Source organism: Oryzias latipes, chromosome 11 (genome assembly GCF_002234675.1).
Source record: "Oryzias latipes chromosome 11, ASM223467v1".
In the NCBI taxonomy this organism is placed as follows: Eukaryota; Metazoa; Chordata; class Actinopteri; order Beloniformes; family Adrianichthyidae; genus Oryzias; species Oryzias latipes.
Window position 1 is genome coordinate 24830357 of NC_019869.2, and position 21665 is coordinate 24852021.

The 21665-nt window shown below is 40.6% G+C and overlaps 1 long non-coding RNA gene and 1 other non-coding gene across 2 annotated transcripts; one reads left to right on the plus strand and one right to left on the minus strand.

Moving 5' to 3' along the window:
- Positions 1-10176: 10176 nt before the first annotated feature.
- On the minus strand, positions 10177-10942 carry LOC110015964. Its single transcript, XR_002874208.1, has 3 exons — positions 10764-10942; positions 10514-10685; positions 10177-10312 (listed from the first exon to the last, which is right to left on the minus strand). It is a non-coding gene; the product is annotated as an uncharacterized LOC110015964 (long non-coding RNA).
- A 5918-nt stretch (positions 10943-16860) lies between these two features.
- Positions 16861-16965, plus strand: mir30d (microRNA 30d). The gene has a single exon (NR_107145.1). It is a non-coding gene; the product is annotated as a microRNA 30d (primary transcript).
- The last annotated feature ends 4700 nt before the right edge of the window (positions 16966-21665 follow it).

A 21665-nucleotide genomic window follows, 5' to 3' on the forward strand; every position in this document is an offset into this window, starting at 1 on the left:
GTGGATCATGATGGACTGGGAAACAGTGTGACTGAGGGCAACTTAGAACATGACCAAATCACCAAATCTGTTTTTTTCACCTTTTCGTTATTTAGCTCCGTTTCCCTGCGCACCTGCTGCTTCGTTCTGCTTTCCCCAAAACTTTGGAGAGTACGTCCAATCAGAAGATCTGAAAACTGTGATGTTGCCTAAGCCTGCTTGAAGGCCCTGCTGACAACTCAAAATATGATTGGATGAAAGAAATGAATGACTGACAGATTTTGCATTAGGGAGCCCTTCAGAACGGATAGTGAAGGCCTCTTTAACTGTGACCCTGCCTAGCAACAAAGGACAGCTGAAAGGCGATTGGTTAAATGCTTCAATGTGAAAATACGTCTGTCTGTAAGCAACATAAACATCATAAACACAATAAAACAGAATAGATAGACCATTTGAAATGATTTCATGAGTATGCATGGACAAAATATAATTAACGCCCACCACTGGTCACCACTAAGGTGGAAAATAAGTGACAAAACAAATTCAGGTTTCAGTCTGAAAAAGCATGTAATGGATCTAATTTTATTCCGTTTAACAAGCATTAGTTCATGTTTCATGAGCGATGATGAAGTGCAGCAATTCATTTCCCTGCAGAGATGCAGATTTAATGTAAAATTACTAAGCTTACAGTTAAGTTCTGATGTCGATTTCCCATAAGTTGGGTGAAAATGTGACTTAATTTTGAGATAAAGGCATTATTCCACAACAAATGAAAAAAAGGTTTATATCACAAGAACAAAACCAGAGTGAAATTTGTCGATGATTAAAACAGAATTTGTATATTTGTTAAAAGGGCATTTAGCTTAAATGTTTCAGTTATGTTTGAAAAAACGATTTTAACCTTAATGAGGTTTCAAAATTAACCTTTTTTTGTTGCAGAGGAATATAAAAGTGCATGCAATGGTCAGAAATGGTCATGGGGTAAAACAAGACATGTTAGATTATCTGACGGGGCTTAACGTGTTTTGGAGATCTGCCTGAGAACACATGACCACATGTCACTTTAGCTACACCGTTTCTTACTAATCTGTTCACATTTTGCAAGGGGTTCTGGGAGAAAGTGTTCCACTCCGCTGCACACAGAAAATAAGTCTCTCCCTTAATAGCTCTGGGCAATATCAGTCCACACAAAGTGACGAGGGAATCAATTTAGCTGGTTAGGTTATAGATGGATTTTCTTTACCTGCTTTTTTCAGCAGACATAACTGAGATTTATTATAAGAATTATTGACAAAGCTTCTAGAGTGTTGTGCACAGAACGATCTTCAGTTTTTCTAAAACCTGATGAAAACATGTATTATCATGCATTCAGATAATATTTTAAAATCGTTCGTTTGCTGATCTTGCTTTGCATCATTGACCCTAGAGCTGGGTACTTGGAGCGATCCATCCAAAGCCCAGTTATGCTTTCAGCATTTAACTGCAAATAAACGTCACAGATTATAGTCAGAGCTCACACATCATGCAGCTCCGCTGACTAATGATGAGGCGCTGGCTCCACGGATCCAGACTGACCTCGTGTGGAGTATCAACCACAAAGCAGCTCCTGCTGTATTTTTCCACCAAAGCAACATGAGAGGAGGTTATTAACTATGGGAAGAAATTAGACTCTGTCGGATTTGTGCGTGCGTAATTCTTGATTTGTGCGTAAATTAGGATTTGTGTATGCATATTCTTGCTTTGTGCGTGCGTAAATTAGGATTTGTGCATAAATTTGGATTTGTGCGTGATTTGTTACTCACATAATACGTTTTGTGTATAAGTTAAAAAAATATGAAATGAAAAAAATACAAAATGCAATTTACGTATGCACAAATTAAGATTACAGCAGCTTGAAACTACTTACACACACACATCTTTAAAAAAACACGCACGAATCCCTTGTTACACACACACAAAGCCAAAGTTACGCACGGATCTACCGTGAGACTGTTTTCACGTCTCACAAATTCGTCCGTGGGTGCTGCGTTTAAATACCAGTGGAATGCTCGGTCATTAGAATTTTCCTATCAGCCTACCCTTCTAAACGTATTTCCTTCAGTGGGTGTAGCAGGGCTTTAAATAAACTTTAAAGGAAAATACAAATTATTATCTGAGAGTGTGACGTTCACTTTTAAACGCTAATATATATATTAAAAGCATATTATTCTCCGAGACACCGAATTGACACAAAATGCGTAACAGGAACGACCAGTAGGGGGCCCTGTTTTTTTTTCTTCCGGAAAAATCAAAGGCAGTCAGACTGAGAGAGTCACGGGAAGAATGGCGGCCCATCTCGGTGGTCAGCGCCCCGAAGTAAGTAGCCTCTATGTTCAACACTAACATCTACTGTCTTCATGTATTGATTGAGTCATTGTCTGGATACGTTTAGAAGGGAAGGCTGATAGGAAAATTCTAATGACCGAGCATTCCACTGGTATTTAAACGCAGCACTTACGGACGAATTTGTGAGACGTGAAACAGTCTCAGTGTAGATCCGTGCGTAACTTTGGCTTCGTGTGTGTGTAACAAGGATGCGTGTTTTTTAAAAATGTGTGTGTGTAAGTAGTTTCAAGCTGTTGTAATCTTAATTTGTGCATACGTAAATTGCATTTTGTATTTTTTTCATTTTATATTTTTTAACTTATACACAAAACGTATTATGTGAGTAACAAATCACGCACAAATCCAAATTTATGCACAAATCCTAATTTACGCACGCACAAAGCAAGAATATGCATACACAAATCCTAATTTATGCACAAATCAAGAATTACGCACGCACAAATCTGACTGAGTCTAATTTCTCTCCATAATTAACAGGCCTTGTGAGATTTTTCCCTGAATGGCAGGAGCTCAGGAGGTGAAGCAGCCATCTCTTAATTAGAAAGCGGTGAAGATGAAATTTTCTGTATTTTTCAATTTCTTCTTTGGACAAACATTTGTTGAGGACTTAAAAAAACTTTATGTCAACAGCTGTTTTTTTAATAAAAAAAGTGATGCATAGGAATATCTGAAAATAGAAAAATAAAAATGTACCAGGATAGTAAAATGTCAGAAGTTGGCATAACGGTGGACGGGTTCGGGGTGGTGGAGAAATTGGTGGCTGAGGTGGTGGGAGGATGGATGGCTGAAACAGTTGATGGCCCTGATGCCTGAAACGGTTGATGGCTGGATGGCTGAAACGGTTGATGGCTGGATCCCTGAAACAGTTGATGGCCCTGATGCCTGAAACTGTTGATGGCCCTGATGCCTGAAACTGTTGATGGCCCTGATGCCTGAAACGGTTGATTTCCCTGATGCCTGAAACGGTTGATGGCCCTGATGCCTGAAACGGTTGATGGCCCTGATGCCTGAAACTGTTGATGGCCCTGATGCCTGAAACGGTTGATGGCCCTGATGCCTGAAACTGTTGATGGCCCTGATGCCTGAAACGGTTGATGGCCCTGATGCCTGAAACTGTTGATGGCCCTGATGCCTGAAACGGTTGATGGCCCTGATGCCTGAAACGGTTGATGGCCCTGATGCCTGAAACTGTTGATGGCCCTGATGCCTGAAACGGTTGATGGCCCTGATGCCTGAAACTGTTGATGGCCCTGATGCCTGAAACGGTTGAAGGCCCTGATGCCTGAAACGGTTGATGGCCCTGATGCCTGAAACGGTTGATGGCCCTGATGCCTGAAACGGTTGATGGCCCTGATGCCTGAAACGGTTGATGGCCCTGATGCCTGAAACGGTTGATGGCCCTGATGCCTGAAACTGTTGATGGCTGGATGGCTGAAACGGTTGATGGTTGGATGGCTGAAACGGTTGATGGCTGCATGCCTGAAACGGTTGATGGCTGAAACGGTTGATGGTTGGATGGCTGAAACGGTTGATGGCTGCATGCCTGAAACGGTTGATGGTTGAAACGGTTGATGGTTGGATGGCTGAAGCACTGGAGGGCTGCTTGTTTTTCTAACCTTGGTTTTTCCAAAGTTGAAATGATTAGTGTGTTTGTTTTGCTGAGACATGACCAGATCTGCTGACGGTTCACAAATGACAGATTCTAATCAAACTAGAGTTTATTCAAATTGAAGATGTCGTGTCATCAATTTCCATAAATAATGAGTAATAACAACAGACTGAGATGAATGTAAACATTATTATTGACAGTACCTAATATAAGGCTTTCATCCGGTCAAAGCATGTTTCAGCTTGATCAGGGAACTTAGGGCCACTTGGGGAGCACAACAGGTGTGCGGTAAGAGACACGACTTTTGACAGGTTTGGCAGCAAAAAAGAGCTCATTGCCCCAAAGCTTGCAGTTTTTCCATCTGAAAAATGATCATTTTTATTTATTATATCCCCATCATCAAAATCCAGATCATCATAGAACACTGTGATAAGATCAACAATGAATTACAGATGGTAAGTGGTGGACAAAATTGTTGGTACCCCTCTGTTAAAGAAAGAAAATCCACAATTTCTGACTGAAATGATTTGAAACGTTCAAAAGTAACAATACATTTAAATTTATTGAAAATTAAATAATCAAAATCAGCCATTACTTTTGAGTTGTTGATTAACAGAATAATTTTTTTTTTAAAACTAATGAAATAGGGCTGGACAAAAATGATGGTACCTCCATAAAAGACTGAGAACTAATTGCCCAGAGGGTCATGATGAACTCAGGTATGTCCTTTAATTGACATCACAGCTTCTTTCAAACCCTTAATCAGTCAGTCTGCCTATTTAAAGGGAGACAAATAGTGAAAAGGTGTGAACCACACTGAACATGGACAACAGAAAGCGAAGGAGAGAATTGTCCCAGGACATTAGAAACAAAATTATAGACAAACCTTGTAAAGGTAAAGGCTACGGGACAGAAGCCAACCTCCCTGGACGTGTCCAAAAGAGGAATATTGATGACAAATTGAGGAGACGAATAGTTGGAACTGTATCCAAAGAGCCCAGAACAACCAAAGACATTAAAGGTGAACTCCTAGATCAAGGTACATCAGTGTCAGATCGCACCATTCGTGGTTGTTTGAGCCAGAGTGGACTTCATGGGAGACGACCAAGGAGGACACCACTGTTGAAAGGAAATCATGAAAAAGCCAGACTGGAATTTGCAAAAATGCATGTTGACAAGCCACAAAGCTTCTGGGAAAATGTCCTTTGGACAGATGAGACAAAACTGGAGCTTTTTGGTAAGGCACATCAGCTCTATGTTCCTAGACTCAAAAATGAAGCATCCAAGCAAAAGAACACTGTCCCTACTGTGAAACATGGAGGAGGCTCAGTTCTGTTTTGGGGCTGCTTTGCTGCATCTGGCACAGGGTGTCTTGAAGTTAAAGGTAAAATGCAATCTCAAGATTATCAAGGCATTCTGGGTAGAAATGTGCTGCCTAGTGTCAGAAAGTCTCAGTCGCAGGTCATGGGTCTTCCAACAGGACAACGATCCAAAACACACAGCCATAAACCCCCAAGAATGGCTCAGAGAAAAGCGTTGGACTATTCTGAAGTGGCCTTCTATGAGCCCAGATCTGAACCCCATTGAACATCAGTGGAAAGAGCTGAAACATGCCATTTAGAGAAGACACCCGTCAAACCTGAGACAACTGGAGCAGTTTGCTCATGAGGAGTGGGCCAAAATACCTGTGGACAGGTGCAGAAGGCTCATTGACAAAAACAGAAACCGTTTCATTGCAGTGATTGTCCCAAAAGGTTGTGCAACAAAATATTAAATTATGGGTACCATCATTTTTGTCCAGCCCTATTTCATTAGTTTGTTTTTTTAATAATTCTGTCAATCAACAACTCAAAAGTAATGGCTGATTTGGATTATTTATTTTTAATACATTTTAATTTATTGTTACTTTTGAACGTTTCAAGTCATTTCAGTGAGCATTGTGGACTTTCTTTCTTTAACTGAGGGGTACCAACAATTTTTTCCACCACTGTACATACCAATACAGACACTTCATCACATGTGAGGCTTTCTCTTTCGGCCTGAAATCTTTGTAGCCCGCCTTACACTTGGACATTTTGTCAGCCACAGCGATCACCACTTTGCAGTTGATGGAAGAAGTTGTCGAGCCTCGTGGCACCTTGAGCTGAAAATATGAAAAGCAGAATTTTTATGTCTCCAGTTCCCCATTCTGATAAGATGTGGGGAAAATATTCCCATAATATTAAATGTCTATTGTTGTTAATTTTACAATGAAATTAAGGAAGCAATTAGTGACGTCCAGTTTTCCACACCAGTCTAACTGTTATGTGAGAATGTGCAGGTTATTAGTTCTTAATTTTAAAAACAAAAGTTATTTAAGAAAAAGGTCACGGAGACATGGTTTTGAGTTAAAGATGTCTTGCCTCTTAGCCAAGATGATTTCTGGAATAAAACTGGTGTTACCTTTCAGCCTCAAGCTTTATACCATAGTCGAAACCGCTGTTGTTTCTGGTCCTGTCCCAATCGGGACGTAAATGGGAATTAATAAGACAGGACACTGTTGCACTTGAACAGGGCTAGTTGCAGTTTATTTCAACTCCAACACAACTGTCCGTAAACCCACACATTTGGGGTGGTGGGAGGGGGGCAGGCTAAGCTGCTAATACTACCCCCACTCTGGATGACAGTGAACCTAACTTCACTCCAGCACTCTAATTAGTAATTAGCAGATTTCTCTTCTTTACAGAAAGCAAAACAAAACTAGCAATTTCTGAGGTCAACCTCAACTTTTTCCTTTTTTTCTCTTAACTTAATGCCCATCCTACACAGCAAATTCTACCAGGCCGATTCAACTCTACAGGAGTCAATTTCAACACTTATAAAGTGTCTATATGGGTCCACACCACAAAGTGTCAAAATAACTCTTTTGAAAGTGTTGAGCCTATTACACTAAGATTGAGTTGTTTTTTTACTCTGTTAGTGTAAAGAATTTAACACTTTCCAACTCTGGTCAGTGTTCGATTTTTTCAACACTTGTACATAGAGTTAAAAATTAGCACTGTCGAGAGTTTTTTTTATTAAACACCAAATAGAGTTACCAATTTGAATCTGTCGGTTTATTTCAACACTTTTGAAGTGTTTATTTGAGTCCACACCAGATATTGTCAATTTAACTTTTTTGGGGGTGTTGGTAAATAAGCACAGTCATTGAAAATTGTCACAGACCTACAATAGGTGCATTAGATTACTAAAATAAAGAAACAATGTTTAGTTGAAATGCATTTATTTTAACTGCATCACAAAAATTATAAAACAATCTTTATAACATATAGCAGTATGGAACAATGTATGCTCTTTCATTCTCATTAGCACATTGCTTATCAAAAGGTCTATAATAAGTAAGCTGGTCAATACAAATCAAAGCATATTTATCACTCTGCTCTTCAATGCAATATGCATGAAAGTGTTCATCAAAGTGCAGTGTGTTGACAGCACAACCTATTATAAAAGCATTACATTAGTACAAATTTTCTTAAACTCAGGTAAATCATGGGATGTTCCAGTACACAGAAATAGACCAAGGTGGTATTCAGTACCATAACTTTTTAGCCAATTTGTAGTTTGGACATTTGAAGATAAATTCAAATCTAGTATCTGACATAACAAATTTCCACCCTTCAAGTTATCAAGAATTGTTGTTTTTAAAGGACCAAATTCATATCTTTTAAAACAATAGTTTTCATAGTAAAAAGCCATTTGACGCTGGTGTTGTTTTGCTAAAGATTTAGGAAGATTTTTGAAATTTTTTACAGACTTTTTAAAAGATTTGTGTTTACCTTCGAATCGCATACACCACACATGAATAAGTGGACCAATCTTTTTCATACATCTTGGATAATGGATCATTAGGTGGTGTTTAGGAATTAGTTTTTTATCAGGGAACAACGTTTTGAACATGTTATGGTGATCACAGATTAGATGTTTCAAATAGCATATCATGCCATCAGTAAGGACAGTTGAAAAAACAATATCAACAATCTGCATCAAAAGAAGCAAAAAGTTCCAATATTTATTGTCCCTTTCAACTATGTCACCAAAGATGAGGGGAGTATTCCGGAGGGTACACCACGACTGAATAGCGTTTAAACCTAAGTGCTTGCTGCTGTCATCAATTTTTAACCCACTTGGTTTGTTTTTACGGTCCACGTGACCATAATTAAAACTGTTTATCCTGTCAAGTAATGTATTCATAGAGATATAACCACTTTTAATCAGGTACTGAAAAACCAACTTAAGCTCATACTGTACGACCCCTTCCAACAAATCATGCATTATATCAACAGCATAGTTGTCACTGCTATGAAAATATTCCAATGAATTGAGCACGCAATATTTTTTAACACCATAAATGGAAGGAAGAGCAGGATCTTCCCTAAGAGCATTACAATGTTCAACAATAAGATCTCTAGAACGCAGAACGAGGCTAGGATTATTTTCAGTGAACACTGACTGAATTTCTTCTTTGTTTGTTAGACAGAACCTACACCAGTGGGTTGCACTAAATGATTCGACAAAACCTAACAAGCTATTTAAAGCAAGATTATCACCTGTAACCTGAATTACAGTGCCAAACAATGGTTCTTTAAGGAAAGGAAGTTGGATTCCTTTAGTTTCTAAAATTTTTAAATCATCAATTAAAGGTTTAAGTATTTCTTCAAAACCATATTTTTTTAAATCTTCAGTGTAGAAAAGAACTGCTAGATGTATATTCATCAACACAGAGTTTAATTTGGGCGGGAGGCTTTTTAAGGTGAAATAAACACAACCAAGTTTGTGGATGCTCTTTTTGGACCCCAATGGATTAGCCATTTCAAAGTCGTCATAATATAGCAAAATCTGTAAAGCATACTTCTGCTTTGAAAATAGAGGATGGTTTTGAAAATAGAATCCGTCACTTGTGTCAATGTATGTCCCACTTTTTCTGCATTTCTCTTGTAAGAAACCCTCCCTTATTTCACTATTTTTGAAAATTAAATTTAACGTGCCTAAAATTGGTATATATATGAATTTGTCTGTAACAGGAATTTGACTGTAAACACCTGTTTTTCTACTTCTGCGTGTATCCAATCTCACACCAAGAACAAATTCTTTAGGGTCAACTATTTCCCATTTTTCAGCAAAATATTTTTCTCTTTTTTTCTCAGTATTAAATGAAGTAAACGGATTATTTCTTTGGTTTAAACTAAGCTCAACTTTTTTGTAAATGTCAGATTTTTTATCTTCAGAAGAAAATGTCTGAAACGCTGCTTCACGTGCTTGCATATGTACATCATTCACAACTTCCTCCATTGAGGAAACTATTGTTTGGACTGTATTTTCAGATAGACCTGATGCCTGTAGTTGAGCGACAATTGAGCCACACATTCCAACAAGAGGGTTTTGTGTAACATTTGTAGGAAACTGCAGCATAGATGCTGAAGTTGTTGGCTGATCAACAGCAATATCTTCAGCAGATTGATGCGTCATTTCCTGATTAGATTCAGACTGTCCACTAAACTGACAACTGTGTACAGTTTTAAGATGCTTTCTGAATCCACTGTATGTACAAAAAGATGAAACACATCCTAACTCCCCACATTTTAAACGCAAATTTTTTGCTGGGTATAAACCATGAAAGAACTTTAAATGCTTGCAAAGATTTGAACAAGTTTTGTGGTGCATTTTACAAACAAAACACGAGAACATTCTCAATCTGTTAACGGTGTTCTGACCTTAAATCTGGTGTCATGCTAACGCTCTTGCAGAAGTCGTGCTCTCAGTTCCTTGACTCGTGGGCTTTCCTTTGTGTTTCCAACATCAATGTTATACACTGTGGTTTGGATAAATGCGTAGAAACTGGAGAGGGCTTCATCGTAGGAGATGCTGAAGACAAAATGTGCTTTAAACAGCACATCAAATGCAGCCACTGATGTCAAGGCACTGCATGGGATTGGTTTCTGGTCCACCATGATGAAGAACCTCCGGATTTCTTTTCTTTGCTCCCCAACACAGAGTAGGAAGGGCTGCCTAACATCAACCTTCTCCAAAAATGTATTGAGACTGGCTCCTTCCTGCAGTTAAAGACAAAGATGTAATGCTTGAATATTTGCATTTTTCTAAACAAAGAATAAGTAGCATACAACACCAACACACAAACATTGTTAATTTTGATATCTTTGCTAACGGAACACACCTTTACAAATCTTACAAGACGGTGGGCTGCCTGTGCTGAGCTGATTTTGGCTGATTTCTTGTGGCCTTTGGATGTAGGAGGCAAGAGATGCAGCAGCAGCAGAAGAGCTGATATATCACTGTCCCAACCTTAAATAAAAAGTACTTTTTTAAAGTACCTATTGGTATAAAAATATTTTCATCACAATTTTCTTAATCTTTTTTGAACATATCTAAATTCTATGACTTTATTGACAAAGAAAGAGAAAATATCTAACCAAGCCTAAATTGACAGAACCCCTGTAACAAATTCATAAAGCTGCAACTGTTTAATAAACTGCCCATGTTTACCAAAGTAATTCTCAGCTTTGGGGTCCATAGATGCCAGTAACTCCTCTAGGTAGGAACTCGATGGAAGACGCTGGCTTGCAGCAATCACTTTGTTCTTGAAATAGGATGGCCACTTTGCCAGAAACCTTCCTGATACTTCATCCCCAAACATCATGGAAAAGTCCTGGTCGATCTTTGAAGAAACAAACATGAAACCTAATAGGTAGGATTTTAATTTTGTAAATTTTTGGAATAAACTATTGATTCTTACCAACTCTGGCGTGTCAAGGAAACGAGGGAAGACTTCAAAGACTGACAATGTTGCATCTTGGTCATGAATCAGCTTCTGTCTGTACTCAAAGGTGGCTCTCATCTTCTCTTTAATCACAGATTTATCTGTAGAGTGTCTTATTATAGAGAGAGCCTCTCTGCACTCCTCACCAAACAGCTGTCCATCTATTAACACAGAATCTCTTTTGGTTCTTGGACTTTCCTGGTATTCAGGCCTTGAACGCAAATGAGCGCCAACATTGGTGTTTCGCTGGACCGTCTTCAGTCTCCAGGCAAGATAGCCAGAATTGGCGTCCGGATCATAATAATGTTCCTGCATTTAGATGAATAAACACACATGGACAGAGTCACACAAAAGTTACAAAAGACTATTACTACGATAAAACGTGGACAACAAAAGTCTACAGAACTTACAAATCCATTTTTTGAATATGGATCTTGAAGATAGGGAAAAAGGGTCACAATGCCCAGAGCATAGCTGGTGCGAGCACTTATCGGTGGAATCCTCCTATTAAAAGAAGATACAGCACTAATTATTTACATTGTTTCTCAACCACATACCACTGTAGTGCATGATACCTTACCCATATGCAGATGTCATGTCCGCAACCAGAATATTCACCATCTGCCTTCGTGTTGCATCTGACAGAGTTTTAGTTTTGTCATACTCCTTGAAGATTTCCTCTCCCTTTGGGTTGGACCTTAAGGCTGAATGAACCATCTGGAAACAAAACATAGATAAATAATACAACTCATTCCCACATACTAACAAACATGTGCATTTAAAACAAACATACTTAGTAAAGCAAATTATTTGAGGAAAAATGTGTATCATGATCACATATAATTTAACATCAGTGTTACAATTTTTAATTGAAGATGTATTTATCAAATGGTTTAACACTTTGCCTGCTTAGCTTGATCCCGGTCCATCTCTCTCACGTCCTTTCTTTTGTTTAGCACTGATGGGAGGATCATAGTTGAATCTGACGAAGTGGAAGATGCTGAAGAGTTTGATATGGAAACTGGTGATGGTGGGGGGGCTGATAATGATTCTGGATCTGTTGTTTGTGATTCTTCTGCGGTCAAATTAATTGTAAGATCTAAAATGAACAAGAGCAAGAGCAGAACAGACATGTTCTTCATATTTTAAGATAAATTAAAACTTTAATCACATTAATAAACATGACAAAAAATAATTCAGAGAAGCAATTTAACATGCATCAACAAAATATACAATTTATATACCAGTTATTAAAACTGCATCACTTTAGTGCAATAAAACGAACACAAACATTGTATTATATCATATCAGTGCTAGAACAGTTCAGCTAAATAAATAAAAATACTAGTTTGATGAAACAGTTTGTAAAGATTATTATAATATTTTTTTTTCTAAATAAGGAAGACTACCGGTACTCACCTAACACTGGCTGCTGCTTGTATTTGACTTTAAAGTTTTTGACCCCAGACTTCAACAGCTCATCAAATATGTCCTCATCCACTTCTGTTCCAGACTGATCCATCAGAACAAGCACACCTTCAGTCAGGAGCTGAACCTGCAGACCAAATTTGTCCGCTACTGGGAAAGAAAATACAGACAGTGGAAGTTATAAATAACAATCCATAATATGCCTTGATCCTAAAACTGACCACTATGGTTGATTTAGTAAAAAATAAAATGGCACAAACCATCTTGAAGAAAGCGGGTAAAGTCGAAGCATTCTTCACTGCGTGGAACTTTGACATATTTTTGAACTCCACCATATTCCACAGTTCCCAGCATATCCTGCTTTTGATTTAAATAAAGGGCGTAGAGATTAATAATGTAATATGCGTTGAACGTACTTCAACATTTAAATAACGCGATGAGAGTCCACCATTGCGCGGCTTGACTGTGGGATTTTTTTTACACGCGAGGTTAGCTAAACGTCATGCTAACATTTCACAAAGTGTGCACAACCACCAAACATCAAGTTCAACTTCATTAAATTGTATTTGCTTAACTAAAAATGTTCTTGTGTGTCGTTTACCGTGGCCGCAGTTAATTACTACAGTGTAACGCATGATTAATTCGACGCCTCCGTCCTACTACCACCAATTTGCGTGGCTGACATGTATCTGCGTTTAATACCGACATAAAATCTGATGCAAACAAATGAAAATCGATCAATTCACCAACAAGAAGCATTTAATTTACTTACCAACTAGGTAAACCTTAAAACCACGGCTTCCAACGGTGTTCGCATGCAGTCCGAGCAGTGCAGAGGGCGGTAAAAGGTACACTTCAGGTGTTATAGGAAACGTGGGAGTTTAGAGTGACGACTTCAGAGTTAAAATTCTCATAATGACACTGACAGATTTATTTTGGAAACACGTTGATTTGACACTCATTTTCAACTCTACTCTTTTTTAGTTTAGTGTTAAATATATGGGATGCAACTCAACAAAGAGTTAAATTAACTCTTATATTACTAAAATTTGATCAACACTCCAAAATCAACTCTTTTGAATTTGCTGTGTAAGAGGTAATCTCAGTCTCAGCCTGAAGTCCTGATATTGCTAAGACAGCATCATCATCCCTTGCTTTGAACCCAATGTGCCTACTGTGGTTCTCTTAAAGAAGATTCCTGAGGTTCTCTACAAGAACCACAGGAACCGGTATGCCAGATTGTAGCTTCTTTTAGAAGCTATAATTTTAACATGAGCTTCAGACTGGAGAAGGTACCAGTCCTCTGAAGGATTTCCTGCCTGGTTCCGGTTCCAAAAGTACCTCGTCCTTCGGAACCAAACCACTTCACCCTGTCGCCTTAACCTCCCACCTGATGAAAACTATCCTCAGCCACCTCCGCACTCAGGTGAGCTCAGCACTGGACCTGCTACAGTTTGCATATCGACCAGGCATTGGGGTGGATGACGCCATCATCTACCTGCAGCACCGGGCCCTGTCTCACCTGGAGTCCCCTGGGAGCACTGTGAGAGTCATGTTTTTTTATTTCTCCAGTGCTTTCAACACCATCCAGCCATCACTACTGAGGAGGAAGCTGGAGGTTGCAGGCGTGGACCAACATCTGGCTGCTTGGACCATCAACTATCTCACAGACAGGCCACAGTTTGTGAGGCTGTGTGTCTGATGTGGTGGTCTGCAGCACAGGGGCACCTCAGGGGACTGTGCTCCCCCCTCTCCTGTTCACCTTGTACACATCAGACTACACCCACGACTCCCACCACTGTCATCTGCAGTAGTTCTCAGATGACAGTGCCATTGTGGGCTGTGTATCAGGGGGGGACGAGCAGGAGTACAGGGGGGTCATCACTGACTTTGTGTGCTGTTGTGAAGCAACCACCTGCTGCTAAACACCAGCAAGACAAAAGAGCTGGTCCTGGACTTCAGGAGTTTCCCCTACACCACACTCACTGGTGAACATCCAGGGTTCAGACATTGAGGTCGTGGACACTTTTAAATATCTGGGTGTTCACCTGAACAACAGACTGGACTGGTCCAACAACACGGATGCTCTGTACAGGAGGGGCCAGAGTCGCCTTCACCTGCTGAGGAGACTGAGGTCCTTTGGCGTGTGCAGACAGCTTCTCAGGACCTTTTATGACACTGTGGGGGCCTCAGTGGTCCTTTATGGAGTTGTGTGCTGGGCGGGGGGCAGCACAAACAGAGACAGGAGGAGGCTAAACAAACTGGTTAACTAGTGTCCTGGGCTGCACACTGGAGTCCATGGAGGAGGTGGCAGACAGGAGGATGTTGGCTAAGCTGACATCCATCATGGATAACCCCTCCCACCCCCTGCACCAAACTGTAGAGGCACTGACCAGCTCCTTCAGCACAAGGCTGTTGCCCCCACAGTGCAAGAAGGAGCTACTGCAGGTCATTCCTCCCCACAGCCATCAGACTGTACAACACCGTGTTACAGTGACACACTACGGTCTCAGGGGTGTTTTTTATTCAGTCGCTCATTTTATTTATTTTTGCAAAATGTTGTTGTTGATTTTCAGTTGTTTAATGGTTGCTTTTGCGGTGTATTTTTACTTAGTTATTTTTGTTTAAATTTTATTTAATTTGTCATAGGGTATCTATAATGTTGTTTTATAATTTCACTTATCTTTAATGTTGTTCTGAAGGTCACTTTATCCTCTGGGTATGCCAATTCTTTTGCTGTTTGTATTTCTGAATATCTTTTTTGGAGATGGCTCCTTCATCATCCTGATTTTTATATATTGTTTCTGTAGTTCATGTTATTCAAGTTATACACTGCCCAATCAGATGCCTTAATCACAGTAGATGGTCTCATATTGAACAATTTCAACATTAGAATGACAGATTTGGTTCAAGTGGTAGTGGTGTGGTGTGACCTTCCAACAAGCTCTCTCTTGATTGGTGAGAGTGGTTGCTATTGAAATGTTGACTCAGACCGACTCGGACCAACCCCTGCTGATTGGCATCATCTGACTCCAACATGGCGGCATCTTTATGCGGAAAAGAAAAACGGTGACTGAATTGACTTCCTTTCGATGGAGCTGGAGTTAACGATTTTCTATGGTTGATGTCACACTTGCTCAGTCCAGTCCTCATGTACAGTCAATGGGTCAGACCCATCATCAATACTAGAGGAAGTCAGGAAAATTCATCTGGATCTGTCTTTTGACACAACAGGCTAGTTTTAGCACTATTTTATTTTCTTGATTTAAAGCTGCTTTTTCAGACAGGAAAAACCAAAGTAGTGAGTGATGCTAAGGACACAAACACACACCCACACCTACACACCCAACAAGACTGCATGACCATTACATGGCATCATTGGATAATAGCCTGATATTGCTCTACTTGAGTTTTAAACTAGAATACATTTTTTTTTTTTTAATTGCTAACTATACAAATGAATAGAAAATATGAGAAATAAAAAAATCAATAAAATAAAAACAAGAAGTACAAGACAACCAATTCAGTAAAATAGCGAACAATTCTTTGAAGGTAATTGGAGGTGCTCCTCCTCTTGGTCAATCATTGTAACTTCTCTTTCTGGTTTTATTTTCTTCCCTTCATGTAAAGGTTTCCCAGAGGCAGCGGCGTTTCACGGTTCCGGTCTCTCTTCACGTTCGGTCAAGTTCGGTTACGTTCGGTTACGTTCGGTGATGTTCCCTGTATGTGTCCGGGCTCGCAGTGGGAGGGACTCTGTTGCCATGACAATGACGTCAGCGTTGGTGTCAAGTAACCAAAGGTCAAAATAAAGACAAGTCCGTGAAAACGGAAGGAAAATTTGGATGCTGAGCCCGGAACTGGACCGAACCTGGGCTGGCAGCTCGAACCTCGAACCGAACCACCGCTGCTGCGAGCTTCACGCGGGTTTGTCGGAAAACAGCCGGTAAGGGGACGTAAGGGGGGGGGGGGGGGGGGTAAGGGGGGTTCTGGTGGCGAGCTAACAGCAGCTAGCTTGAGTGTGCTAGCCGCAGCTACACAGGATCGGGGCGCCTCTCCCGGCCGGCCCACAGCAGCTCCCTCCCCGGACGGCCGCCGCTGTCCCGGCCGGCAGAGCGCTGGGGGCGGGCAGCCGCTCCGCCTGTTCCCGGAGCGGAGCGGGCCCTGCTGGAGTCCGCGTCCGGCTGGGAGTTCACCCTGCTGCGGCAGTGAAAACAAAGATAAGCTGCTGTTTCTGTCCGAAAACTCACATGTTTCCTTCTCCAAACTCAGCTGAGCGGCAGGGTTCTGTGCAGAACTGATCTCCTCTGGACCTCAACGGGAGATCTGAAGAACTTCCCAAACTTTACTGATCAATGTGGGCACGTGATTCGGTGGAGGAGATGGCTCCTTCTCATCAGAAACACAGCCATGTTAGTTTTAGTTTTCACATCATTTCATTTGTGCTGAGTGGAGTTTTGTTCACTAGATTGTCATGTGATCTGGAAAGTGGTTTCTCCAAACCCCTCTCCCAGAACCAGAACCGGGTTTTCTTGTTGTAGATGGGAGACGTTCATCCTGCTCGTGTCTGTCAAAGCTGTCCGTCCTGTGACGGTGGAGGATGCTCCCCCTGGCTGGAAGGGGACGACGTTCCGCAGATGGGCCGGAGGTCACACTTTGGCACTTTGGGGTTGTAAACATCCCCGACTGGAAGCTGTGTCTGCGCAGAGCTTTCAGTCTGATGTTTGCAGCTGCAGGTTGCTCCGTTCTCCACAGACACCCGTGTGCGTCGCAGGCCTTGAAGCGTCCGTGTTGAAGGTCGGCCTGTGGCGATCGATGGCGGTTCAGACTCAGGTCCTGTAAACATCCTACACTCAGCTGGAATCAGCTGCAGAGGTGGCTGAGGGAAGGTTGTTTACCTGCTCTGGTTGAGAGTGACCTCTGCACGGCCAGAAGACGGCCAGGACAAAGATGGCGGCGCCAGTGTTTCCGCGGAAACAATCCTGGAAAGAATCAAATGCTCCAGTATTTTGTTTTTTTGCGCTGTGGATCCGGTGAAGTGCTGATGATATGATGGGGCGGTTTGGACCTGGAGGGGTTTCTGCTCTCAAGCTGCTCCCGGCCTCTCCAGTGTCACCGTTTCCCAGGATGAGTCACAAGGTGAACACAGCACCTGCTGCTCTGCAGCTGCTAATGAATACAAATGTATCTGCGTGTTTGGATTGTTATGCTGGTGTTGTTGTGCCCCCCCCCACCTTCACAAAGGAAACGTTACACGGTCGGTCCTGACGCTGCTGTAAGTGTGAAAGCTGGAATAAAAACACTGAAAGTGTGGGTGCTTCTGTCTTCATGTCCGCCCCCACCCCGATGAGGTGGTGGTTGGTTGACCTCGCTGGATGTTTCAGAAACCACAGCAGTTAAGGCTTTTAAAACGCTCAGACTCTTCTTTTTCTTCAGATTTTTCTTTTTCTAAACATGTTACACATGTTTAGAAAAAGAAAAATCTTTATTCTTTAAAAAATTACTGTAACACAAAACCTTTACCCGTCCATCCATTTTAACCCTTGTGCTATCTTAGATGACCCCACTCTTACATTGACGTGTTCTCCCTACCATGTCAAAGGTGGATAAAGGTGGAAAGATTTCATGTAATCCATGGACACCAGTGAAGATCACAAATCACTGAAGAAAAAAGGTTCAGAGCTCTGTTTAGTGGGTCTAGATGACCCAACTCCCAATGATAAAGTGCCTAGGACAGCACAAGTGTTACATGAACTGTTATTGATACCTGTAATAGTAGAAAATAATGGTAGAAGCAGAACTGTACAAAGTGACTAAACTTTTATTTTTAGTCTTCAATCAAAGTATACTTTTACCTGAGAACTGCGTTCTTGTACTTCTTACTACAATGTAAGAAAGGCGTTCCACCTTTTCAATATTAAAATAAAACAATGAATATTATAAACTTGCATAAAAAAATAATATTAGTAATTTTTTGGATGGAAATATTTGTGCTAAAATTAATACCTTATACATTTGGAATAACATAGCGAAGCCTTTCTGTCATGTTTTTGTTTATTTGTAATTATAACTGCTAAACCTTTTCCTCTTAAACAGAAAACTTGACATTTAACAAAAAAAATAGAAACTTGTAAAAGGATTTTTCCCTCATAATACTGCCACCTGGTGGTTACACTCTGCAACTGAAAGAGAAGTGGATTGAATTTTAGAAGTGGAGACTTGACAGAGCAGGGTGTTGAAACTGAATGGGTGGGGTTACAGAACTGATGTTTGGCTTAAATGCAAACAAATACAAATCTGTAAAAAGAGCCTGAAAAGGCCCTAAAACGTCTTCATGTCTGTATGATGAGACTGAACAGAGAGCCCAGGTGGGGGGAATCCTGAGGTGAGATCATGTACTTTTATTGAGGCATATGATTGGTCAGTTTATAACCTGTGCTACAGAAAAAATGTCGTGAAAAAAATGAGGATCATCAAGGACATGAAAATAAAAGGTATCAGATTCAGAATAGAGTAATGACTATGGGATTTTGGCTGCTTGGAACCAGCGGGTACTTCCTGTTTGGAACACCAGGGGGGAGGGGGTCACTCTGCTGTGTTCTCATATGCAGTCAGTGCCTCTCAGTTTAGCAAATGTCCTCATGTTATCGATAGACGAAGACAGCAGACAGTTGAGAAGAGGCCGTGGATGAAGAACACTTCATGAAGTAGTGACTCTGACATGAAACTCCTTCAAAATGATCTTTATCTTATTTAAACAAAGATGTGAAAACAGCCAGATCTCTTTTATCTAAACATCTTTTGAAAAAAATCCTTCATTACCAACGTATGCTATTGACAATATCATCTTTGGTCTCATAATTAAAGACAAAATGTTATTCTAAGACTTGCCAATTGCAATACACAGATAAAAGCACCCTGTACCCTTTACCCTTTAGTACACACACCCTTTACCCCAAAACAATTTACTTTCCAACACACACGCACACATACAAACACACATACAAGGAAGGTTGGAACCTCTCATCTTCTGTCCTCTACCCCATCCCTGGTGGGGGGAACCAGGCCCTCTGCAACTGGGGGCGTGTCCTTTTAGGTGCTGGCTTCCTGGGCCTGGCGGCCCTCTCTCCATGCAGGGAGAGGGATCCCTGAGTTTTCTGGCAAGACCATGAACCGGAGATCACATGTGAGCCTGGGGGTGTCCGTGTCCCTGTGGTGTGGGTTCTGGTCCTTGCCCTTGACCCCTGGCCTTCTCCAAAATTCCAACAGTAAATAAAAAAATTATGACATCTTTTCTAGTGCTCTCTTTCAACGCAGTGTACCTGTTTGTTCATGTTAGTGAAAAATTATCTACCTTCCTTTTCCACTAAGCTGCCTTCCGTTTTAACTATACTTTTACTTAAACACATTTATACTTCTCTTACATACATATATATTTACCTACATACATATATATTATTTTAACTATGAATGAGAATCTACTGTATGTATATGAGAGAGTATCTTATATGTCTGTGAGAGTAAGAATATATGTATGTGAGTGGTTCATAGTGAAATATATCTTGTACAGCCCCTTAAACACAAGTGCTTCTTGTGATGGTCATTTGTGCAGAGATATTCGTCAAGGCTTTTTACCGACAGGTCTTTACAAGAATTTGGTTTTGAGCTGTTCAAAATCTTAAGTTGGTTGAGAACTAAACAGTTTAGTTTTTTTTAATGAAGTTTTGATGCAATTATTACATAAAGTTTTCGTGATTGTGTGTGATTTTTGCAAAACTTAAAGAAGCAAACACAAATTTGTGGCTTTTCACAAACATTCCACGTATGTCTACGTATGTCTAACAGACTTCACCAATGTAAAACGTTTATATTGCGTAAACAGCCCACATATCACATTAACATTATGTAATCAACACACGAATCAATAATGAATTTTATATAAACAGTGCAATATTCATGCACAGTTCATGATCTACATTGATTTACGTGTTCTTTGCGTGATTATCCGTACTTCTGTGGTTTTAACACAGTTCATTTGTGATACGTCTGCGAGAATTTCACATAAAGATGAAAACTTTTCTCACTTTTTCTACGTATATTCATGTACGACCTACACTGGGAGGGTTCATGCAAAGTGACGTATAAACTGCATGTTACAGGAGGACAAGATAGACAACTGAGGGATTCATGTAGATCTTTTGAAACGAAATAATACTGAGAAACATGTGGTTACTTATCCAGGAGCTTCTGGATGAGTTACAGTCTGTTATAGTACATACATAGTGATTCCATTTTCTCCTTTTTCCCAAAGGAGACATATTTTTCCTTTGATGTTTCTTTCATGAGTCCTCCTCTGTACTCTTCTTTCTCTCTGGGGTGGTGGTGAAGAACCCTGACCGTCACCTGAACCCCATCTTTCATCCCCCCATGGGGACGTTAGTGTCCATCATCAGAGGCTGCAGAATGAGAGCTGCAAAGACCTCATGTGTACCTTATGCCTGAAAGACTTCAGCTCATCTTCAGGACTTCAGACAGTTCGTTTCATCCATTCCAGCAGCTCTGTGATCTTTGCTAGCAGTGTGGTAACAGTCTTTTATTCTGAAACTGCAGATTACATCAAAAATCAGTGCATGTTTCTCTGTGGCCTAGACACACAGCTTTCTTGAGTTTTCTCACAATCACTTCTTTTTTTATCTGCGTACATACTTTTCATATCCAGAAGATGGCGCCAAGCTCTTATTTTGGTAAACGACTCTAGGATCGAGAAGCCTCTGGCTGTAGTGTGCAGACCGAGGCGTGCCTCAATTTGGGTGGAGTTAAACTCTTTGAGGCAAGCCCACTGTATGTGATTTATCCTCACAGCAAAGGTTGGCATTCAAAAATACTAAGTGTCTCAGCTTTATGAAGCTGATCTCTGTTTAACTGAAACCTGTCATAAACCTCTGGATTGTTTCTGCCTCAACCAAGCCCCTCCCTCAGGACAAACCTAAATGGCCACACTGAAGGTCGTGGTCGGGGTACCGCTGTCATTTATAAAAAGAACATTAAAATCGCTGCTATATTTTTGCCAACAACAGACTCATTTGAACATACAGTCTTGAAACTACCTGACCCTGCCCCCATGTTTACTGCTAATCTATCGACCACCCAAACCAAACACCACTTTCCCCTCTGATTTGACTGATTTGTTGACCTTACTCTCTGCCATATCACCATCCATCCTCCTTTTTGGTGACTTTGATGTTCACATTGATGGCTCGCGCTCTAAATCGGCTTCAGATTTCTTTGATTTACTGCAGTGTTTCAACATCATTCAACATGTCGAATTCCCCACTCTTATCTGCACAACTGGCATCTTGGTTCATAATCCTTCCAGTCAAAACTTTCATATATCTGATATAAGCGCAAGATAACCTTTCGCAATCTGAAGTCTGTCTCTACTGATGCACTGTC